Genomic DNA, 9,641 nt, shown 5'->3' with positions numbered 1-9,641 from the left:
ATTTTTAACACTCCCCTCCCCAATAGTGGATGAACTGTCTCTTTCTTTGCTTTATAGGTTTGTAACTAATCTAGTTAAAATCCCATAAATATTGGGATGTTTCTGTGCTCCCCATTCAGACAGGAGGCTGGCTGAGGAAAAAGTCCATTAGCATTAAAATGATGGTGACATCCAGACTGAAGCTCACAATTCATTCATTTTTTAAGTCTACTGTCATCATGCCAGCTGCCTTTCAGGCGCTGACTGTGCATCAACTGTGTAGCCTCCTAAAAGGGCGATACTCAGGCAAAGGTACCCTGCCATAAAATCCGGAGAGAGTAACGAGTCCTTGCCAGGTCGCACAGTGGGTTAATGTGCTGGTTTGCTGTCCCTGGGAGACCTGGGCTGGAGTCTTTGTGTTACCGCAGACCCGTGTGCCACTCTAACAGCAAAAAGAAGATCATAAATGCAGGGGAACGGGGCGCCGGGGAGCGGCCACGGCAGAGCAGGTTGCCTCAGGCCAGCGCTGCTGCTGGAATCAATGAATCTCAGTTTGGATCTAGGATGGCTGGGTTTACTTGAATCGGTGCTCACAACTAACAGGCAGCAAGAGGTGTGAGCGGGCCACATTGAAATACGCCCTGTAATTCAGCCTGCAAAGAGAGAGTTACATTATCCTGCCACTTCTCCTTCTGGATGTGCAGTGGCTCCTAGTGCTGTTGCCCACTACAGGATGCTCCTTCTCTCGGAACCCTTGCTTTATGATGCTCCCAGGTGCAACAGGGTGGTCTACGGCCAGGCAATTCCAGGAGCGGGTTATGGCCAAGCTGCCAGGCAAACACCTCCCTTCCCACAGATAAGCAGAATTCAACAAAAACAATCCTTCACCATGCCTCAGAGGCCCCTCCTCTGTCCTGCTCTGGATGAAGACCCGTTAGCTCCTCAGACAGCAGGAGGAACAAGGCCAAAGTAGTACTTGTTGGAAAAGGAGCTTGGAGACAAGGAAGCTGCAGCCAGGGCTCGAGGGCAAAGGCAGCCCCGTGCTGGAAGGCCCCAGTAAGGAGAGGGGCCAAGCTGCTTTTCCCAGGACGATGCTGTCCTGCGCTGAGCGGGTACCCATGGGATGGCCCCATCCCCTTGTGTCACCAGGACGGCAGGTCACCTGCAGCTGGGGAAAGATGTCCCTCTGCAGGTGAAGCTGATGGGAAAGCAAAACAACCTCACTAGGACTCCTGGCTTTATTCACACACTGAGATGACTATTACATTTTACATATATACGGCTATATTTAATCATGGAGTGCTTAGCCAGCACTAATACAGACTTCTACTTCCTAACTCTACTTTTCTTCAACAGAAAACTTTCCTGAGTTAGTCAGCCCAAGAATCCCTTTTTAAAAGCTAATCTTTTTTCTTCAAGAGTTAAAAAGCTGCCAGCTGTTTAATCAGATTATCAAAATAAACTCACTTCTCAGCTGAGGATAACTTCTGAGGACATCAGAGAGAGGCAGATGCAGCCACCCGTTCCTTGGGAGCTCTCCAGAACCTCAAATGTCAGTTGTTTCAGTTAATTACTGTGTGCTAATTAATTAATGCCATTAATTTTGACCAATCAGCTTTAACGTCAGTATAATTGAGACCAGAAGCTAGTGCTCAGATAAAGCCTCAGCCACGATCGAAGCTAATGTGTAAAACAATCCCCCTGAATGTGGATTTCCCGCTGTCCCCATCAGCACCTCGCAGGTGTGGGAGGTGTGTGCATCCTATCCCGTGGGCAGGGCTCTGCGCATTTTGCCTTCCCCGCAGCATCTGGTCCCTCTCACCTTTTAGGAACACGCCCCCTGATAAGGTCCAGGCTCTCAGCCATGGTCCTGAGCCCCAGCTCCCAGTCCCTGGAAAACCACAGGCACCGCACGCTGGCCTGTGCCCCCACCTACCCACGCCTCCCCCCGCACAGGGTTTGCTGCCCTGAACTCTTTGTTTCACACCCGACCTTCACCAGGGGCATTTCATCAACAACCCTCTTCTCCTGCAAGCAGAACTGCCACCTCGACCGTCCCTTTCACTGGCTACGTAAGCGAGGAAACGTTTCTTACCCCACATCCTCACCAACCACCATCTAGTCTTCTATTTTTGAAATACGTAAGGCCTGAAATGTAGAATTTGGGGTTTTACACCCGCTAATATTAATAGAAACATTCTCAGGATTTTTTCCCCCAATGTAAATGGAACACTTTTATTTTTTTAAGCATGCCCCTGCGGTGCTCGTAGGCCAAACACTGCAGCATTGTACCCGCCCGGGGAGCTCGCTATAAACACATCTGTCTAGCTGCTCTGTCAGGCCCACTGAGCTCTCTATAAACCAGGAAAAGTAAACCTGTATGTCAAATATTTACTGTTTTCAGTGTGTATAATCTAGAAGTGTTTTTAGCAGCACAAGTAAGGCGCACTTTTAATCAACGATTTTTATTTTGACATGGCACTGTATGGGTACATCCTGAAAAAGCCCACTCCTTGAAACCAGAGTCTCTCCCTCTCACAACTAGTTACAGACATTACCGTGTTATCACACACTGTTCACCTGAAAGACCCATCCTAGTTCCCATTTTTCTGCTCTGATCCCAAATTATCCCTTAAGTCTAGAACTTGAGCTCATGGGGAGTTTCAGAAGCAGACCCCTGGTAAGCAGTAAGAGAGGACAGTGACAGATACGTAGTTAGCTGTGTACAAAAGGATCCAGATGCGTGCAAAGAGTTAAAAGAATAACAACACAAAAGCAAACTTCTCTGAAAGTAAATAGCTGCCAGCCAGCACTAATTTTCTTTTATGATGAACATAACAGCTAGCTTTTAATGCTTGCTCCATGCAAGAGCTCCTGCTTTCACCTCAACACTGACACTAGGAGTCATAATTTCTGTACAACAACAGGAAAAGATATGTTAACGCAATCGTAAAAAAGTCTCCGCACCAAAGTAGTCTGCCGATAGCCCCTGCTAACCTTTTACTTCCTGAGGACATCGGTCCCTGGGAAAACAGGGGCAGCAGACAGGCTTCCCGGCTGACTCAGAGATGTCCTTCTCGCCGTGGGGCTGCGCAAGCCGCCGGGCTCCTCGCTCCTGGCTGCTGGATGGAGCCCACGCAAGGACCCATTTGCAGAGCAGCCCATCAGCTCTCGCCAGCCGGCTCCCTCCAGCTTTATTTTAGCCCCCAGCAGAGATAAGGTGAGGAAGAGATTCCATTCACATAGTTTCTTCTTTACTCCCCTAGAAAAATCACCCCAACCAGCTCCACAGCACAAGACACATCTTTCAGATTTGGATGCTAATCAAGTCTAGAGATGGCTTAGCACTTCTCCCTAATCGCAGGCACGTAAGACTGGGATGGGCAGCTATTTGCACATTCTTGGATCATAACTCCGTCTCCACAAACATTTTTAAAGCACATACATGATCTATTGGCTGCCTGCAAGTCCTCCCTATCTGCAAGGATGACATCGTGTCTACTTATTTGTCTGCTATTGATTTTTCCTCTACACTATCGTGGACTAGAAGCAAGGGGCACAAGCCAGAGAACGGTGCAAGTAACTGATCTCCAGCAGCAGAGTAGCCCTGGAGGAGGTTGTGGCTGGCTTCCTTGCATCGGTTAGCTCCTGTGTGCCGTAACATAAGCGTGCACAACAGAAGAACACAGCTAGCTGCCACTGCAAGGTGCTCACGTAACATATTGGTAGGCAAAGGGTGAGAGCCCAGTTGGAACCGAATGGAAATAAACAGTAACGCAGCAAACACAACTAAGGTCTCACCGTGTTTTAATAAGCTTGTGTACGTAGAGCAGAGAATGAGTAATGATTCTGGACAAAGCCAACAGGCACCTCAGGGGATCCTGAAACTAATCCTGTGACATTTCCAGCAGCTAGCCTGGAAAGCACAGTAAGTGACAGAATTCACTGTGTGGCAGAGCACGTTCAGCATCCCGCCAGATCAGGCCTCCCCTTCTATTTGCATGTAAAAAAACCCAAAAAACAAACAAACAAACAAAAAAAAAAAAAAACCCAAACCAAAACCAAAAACCAAACAAACCACACAATACTCATTTTTTTCAAGGAAATAGCTAAAAAAATGTGTTCTTAAAACCAAAGGCTAGGCAAGTCCTTTGAATGTCCATGTATCAGTGACAAGAAACTGTTCCATCAGGTCATGAACAGCAGGGAGGGAAGGAAAGTGGCAGAAGGAAGGCAGAGGATTCCCCTAGCTTTGACACAGACTAACCTTAAGGAAATGTAGCTGTGATTATTAACTATAATGAAACAAAACACCTTTGGGAAAGGAAGAGTTTGCCATGTATTTCAAATGTAGAAAAAGAAAACAAACCTGAACACACCGAAGAGAGCATATTCTGGGGCACATAGTCCCACAACACAGATAAAAGCAGGCGGCAGTTGTCTCCAAGGTGCAGTTGAGCTGTAGGCTGAGGCAGGCAGCAGCTGACAACCATTATGGACCACAGCCTGGAAGTGTGCTTTGATCCAGGATTTCTCAGGCACAACCCGGTTGACTGCAATCGGGTTCAGCTAGCTCCAGTAACTCCTTGCGATCATGCGCAATTTTCTTTTGAGCTTGCTCATTTCATCTTAACAGATGTCATTTCGCACGCATTGCTCCACTGGGAAATGCTGAAATCTGAGGACCAAAGTTGAAAGTTAAGAAGTTTCCACGGAGGTAATTTGGGATGATTAACGCTCTGGGGTGGGATCCCTGTCCAGGACCTTCATCTCAGCTGTCACTGAGAAAGAACCTGTGTATGCTCCTGATGCCTCAGCCTCCTTCATGAAACTCAGGACATACAGCTGTGAAAATTTTTTTTATAGAATATATAAAGAGATTTCAGGCTATATTGCTATCATTTGCAAGATACATCACTGCAAGCGATGAAAACAGTAGACACGGCTAAGAAATCCACGTGCAGCCAGGTGCTAGCTAGGACCACCTGATTTTTTTTTGTGGCATGGAAAGCCAAAGCCTACAATAGTCTTTTCATTGCAAACTTCAGCTATAGGGATGTGCCTGATGCAAGTTGCATCTTCTGAATGTAGCCTAGTGTTGAAGTACACATGCATGAGAGTAGATGAACATATATTAGGTAATCCACCTGTCTCACTGAGGAAACTGTAATGGCTGGTACTAAAATAAAGTTAATGCCAGACCCTTGAATGACAGTGACAAAGGTATTTTGAGTCTCTGACTGGGCAGGAGGAACTAAGCAGGAGCTGGCTGTAACTGCTTTGCATTTCTGCATCCAGCTTGGGGTGAGAAAGCCGTGCAGCACGTACAGCCGGTGCGTGGTTCAAGGACTGAACCACCAGCTGACCACCAGCAGGGATGCTTCCTGCCTCTGTTACGCTGCTACGTCCCTTATATCTGTGTAAGGTGTATCTGTACAGCAGCGCAGTTCACGCACTGAAGCAGCAATGAGCACAACCGAACACTACTTCAAATTTTCCTTCTGTTTCCCTGCAGGGTTAGGAGGCTCACAAGTCCCCCTTCCACTTTGACACAACAGGAACCTCTGCGACACCTTGACAGCAGCCAGAGGAAAACGCAGCGCACCTACAAAGCAAAGTGCCTCTCAGTGCACAAATACTGCAAAGCGAACCCCCCCCCCCCAAATATTAGAAACCACAGGCAAGGCACAGACCATACAAAAACTGACAGGCATAAGCATAACTGAAGGGAGGGCAGTAGGGAAGAGGAAGAAAACAAATAGGAAATGCCATACTCGAAAGAATTCATTCAGCATAAACTCTGAGCAAATCAAAGCAAGAAAAAAAAATCTGAACCCACTTGAATTTTAGCTGCTGAAGCCTTCTGGCTACTCGGCCGCTCTGCCTGCGCGTCGCTATGCTTAATTTGCCCCACTGGATTTGCACCTCCTGTGAGTGACTGAGAGGAGCCATTGACTCCGGGAGGACTGATTTAGTGCGGCAGGAACCGGCGGCCTGGCAGGGGCTGCGGGAGAGGCCCAGCCCAAGGTAGGTAAACATTAGAAGAGGGAAGGCCAGAGGGAAGAAGACTGGAACAGGGAAAAGGAGAAGAAAGAGGAGGAGAGATGGAAGAAACGTGCGGCAAAGGATGGGCAGAGGAAAAAGAGGATGAGAAAGAGGAAATTAAACACAGTACAAAAAAGGGCTGGATGCTGGGTTTCCAAGATCTTTCCCCAGAATTCACATGGCCGTAAACCTCTGGCATGCTCTGGTTTGGTGCTGGATACTTACTGTCAGTGGGAGCACCAGCACTGGGAGGAGCCTCTGTCCTACACAGTGCTTCACGCTGCTCGGCGGTCCCTACGCGCGGCCATGAAAAACTGACGCTGGACGGAGGGAAGATAAGCCATTCAGTTGGTTTTTTTCCTTGATTTGTTTCACTGGTAAGTCCTTTCCCTGGAGAGACACAGGCCTGTGAAAATGACAGGATACACTCAGTAAATCTGTAAGACCTGCTGCGTAAGCCAACTGTTTCAAATTCCTGCTTTGCATTAGCCAAGCTCCCAGCAGACTTTACCTGACAAACAGCGATTGCCTACGGCACAAAAAGTGAGGAGCCAGTAAAATACTCTTCACAAGGTGAAGCAGGGAGTATTTCCGAGTTCACTTAGGATAACAAAGGTCTGGAACAGCACGTTACACTGAACAAAATCTAAAAAGGAAGATATTCCAAACTTTTTCCTGTTTCCTGACGTACATCCAGCAGATGTAGCCACAGTCTGGAAGGTAAATGCTGGGTCATGGCTTGTGCCAGGGAAACGTGCAGGGAAAGCCTATGAAAGGGTCACAGTCTAACCTGAACTCCAAAGAAACTCAACCCATCTCAAGTGTTGTCAACTACTTGAAATTCAGAACAGGTTTGTTAAAAGGTGCTTCAAAGCTTTTGAAGTGACCTTTTTTTGAGCAAATGTAGGTTCAGTTACAGTTTCCCATCAAAGTTGTGTGAATGTGTGGTAAGACACAAAACCAAGTGAGAAAAGGCGCTATTCATTGACTTTTTCTGTGGCATTGGCTGAATGTTGTGAAAGTCATAGATCAAAGCAAAACGCTTGGTGTGTGTCCTTAAATTAGATGTAATTAAATAAACAAGTGTTTACATAAATCCCTGAAAAGCAAAACTGGCCAATTTAACCACACATTGGTGTGCCAGCTCCTTCTGCTTTTTTGAAATTTTTGACAATTTTTGAAAATTTTCATTAATCAAGGTGTGTTGAATCACAAACTTGTTCCTCCTGATCACAATGCTGCTGTGGAAAGAATCATCCTGGGGAAAAAAGTACCAGTCAGATTCTCCATCTAAAAACCACTGTTGAGAGCTGTAAAGCTAAAGTACCACAGAAAAAACCATACATCTACAAAACCAAGGGAAGCCCGGCGTACTGGATAGCTTGGAGTCTGGAAACGGGACCGAGCCTTGCTCCTCCTCGTCACCAGCTGGGGCTCAGCCAAATCAGTAGGGATGGAAAGTCGTTACTACCATTACTGGCAACCATCTAAGTTTGCCGGTAGTCTCTGTCCAATTCTTAATGGACACGTAAAATAACTCCTGTCATCAGAAATGGCACTAAACGGTATATATTGGCAGTCTCGGGAGACAGCTGCATGTAACTAAAGACTGAATTTCCCTTTCAGCTATTGTCCTTTCTGGTCAAATTTTGAGGCATACGAGTGATGAAGAAAACCACTGCCGCCTTCTGTAGAGCAAGTTCTGGGCAAAGAGGGCCTGGAGCTTTCATCCCATCACCTTTCCCGAACCACAAAACCGCCACAAGTAAAACGTGGATCTAATTTACTTGAATGAAAAGAAAAAGACGAAGAGAGCAAACCGTGGGGGGAAAAAACCCCCACAACGGGAACCCTCCATCAGGCTTGGCCTGGGCACGGGCCTGGCCACCGCCGGGAGGAGGGGTGGCAGTGCTGGGGACACGAGCCCTTCTGCCCGGCACGGCCGCCGCCGCGGGGACTTCCCTGGAGGAGGAGGAGGAGGACGGGGCCGGGAGCGGCACCGGTGCCCCTCCGACGGGGACACCCATCGCGCTGCCCCGCCTCCGTCCCCCGGGTCACGGCATCCCCCTGCGGGGAGCGGCTGCCCCATCCCACAGCGGCCCGTCCCGTCCCGTCCCGTCCCGTCCCGTCCCGGGGTGCCGGTGCCGCTCCCCCCGTGCCGCTGCGCGGAGCCGCGGCGGTTTCCGCGGGAGGGTCAACAGAGGCGGGCTGCCCCCCTCAGCCCCGCTCCGTCCCAGGGCTGGAGCCGCTCAGAGGAAGATGCGCGCTGGAGAAGCGAAACAAAAGGGTGTATGTTTTCGGCAAGTCCGCCGTAAGGCTCCGGGCTGCTGCCGCTGCCGCCCGGCTCGGCGAGGACAGGGGCCCCATTGTGTGCGCCCCTTCTCGTGTCGCCTGCGCCGCGCTGGCAGCCGGCGTCCCCCCGCCGCACTCCTCCGGCCAAAGCCACGTCCAGGAGCAGCGCTCCCAAGGCAACAACAAACGCCTTTTCTGCGGCTCCGGGAAGGGCCAACAAGGCTGCCTGGCGATTCCTGCCGGCGTTAAAACACGCAACAGAGCGGCAGGCACAGGCACAGGCGCGCGCACGCACACGCGTCCCCCGGCCCCCGCGCCGCGGGAGCGGCACCGGCAGCGGCACTTACCGGAGCCGTGTGCACAGTCCCCACTCAGTCCCCGTGAAACGGTCCTTTCTGTAACCCTTTCGGCTGTGGCACCGGGCAGGCGACGAGACGTCTGGGCTTCGCTCCTCCGAGCAGCGGGGCCGCTGCTGCGCCCCCTCCCTAAGTGCCCATCCTTTACGAGCGGCGCAGACAGACACTTACTGTATGGAAATGCTACGCGGACAGGTTAATCACATCCCCCTCCTCTTCGCATCCCCTCCCTCTCCACTGTCTCCCTCGCCACCCCTCAGTCCCGTCGTCGTCCCCCCCCCCCCCCCCCCCCCGCTTTTCATGGGCTTTGGAGGGTTTTTTTGCAAAGTTTCGCCTCTCCTCCGAATCTGCTCCTCCACCTTCCAGCCTTGAAGGCGACCGAAAAAAAACCCCCGAACTTGCGTTCGGAACAATAACCTCATTTGCAAAGAAAAATCCCTGGAATGGGGACTTATTGTAACGCCGTTGGGAAGCAGGCTCAACTGCTGGGCTTTTTTCAATAAAGCAGCAAACGGCAGTGCAACGCCAGTTGGCTCCTCCAGCGCAGTTCTCCTAAATCATGATAGACAGATTGCGTGAAAAACAGGAATTCCAAAGAATTTCCTGCCCTGGGAACAGAAGTGAAGGCTATATTTAACAACATCTGAAGCTGTCAAGAATGCTTTGCGGTTGGATAACAGAGCAGAAAAATGTGAAAAATGCAGGCTACTGCTATACCAAATATGGAAATATTGTTACGTCTGGTGTCTAAACCCCCATCTGGAAATACTTACAGCCATGAAAAGACAAGACGCCACAACAGAAGCTCAAGCTCTCCTCCCCAGCCCCAAATCTTAAGCTTCAGCAAGTAAATACTATTCGAGGACGCCCAACTTGCGCGCGGGACACCAAAGCCCGTGACGCGCAGGAGGACGGAGGGCTCTTTGCTGCGGGGCCCGCGCTTCCCGCGGGTCATCCCGCCCTGAACGC

This window comes from Gavia stellata, chromosome 10, assembly GCF_030936135.1.
Source record: "Gavia stellata isolate bGavSte3 chromosome 10, bGavSte3.hap2, whole genome shotgun sequence".
In the NCBI taxonomy this organism is placed as follows: Eukaryota; Metazoa; Chordata; class Aves; order Gaviiformes; family Gaviidae; genus Gavia; species Gavia stellata.
Note: the sequence above shows the minus strand (reverse complement) of the source record.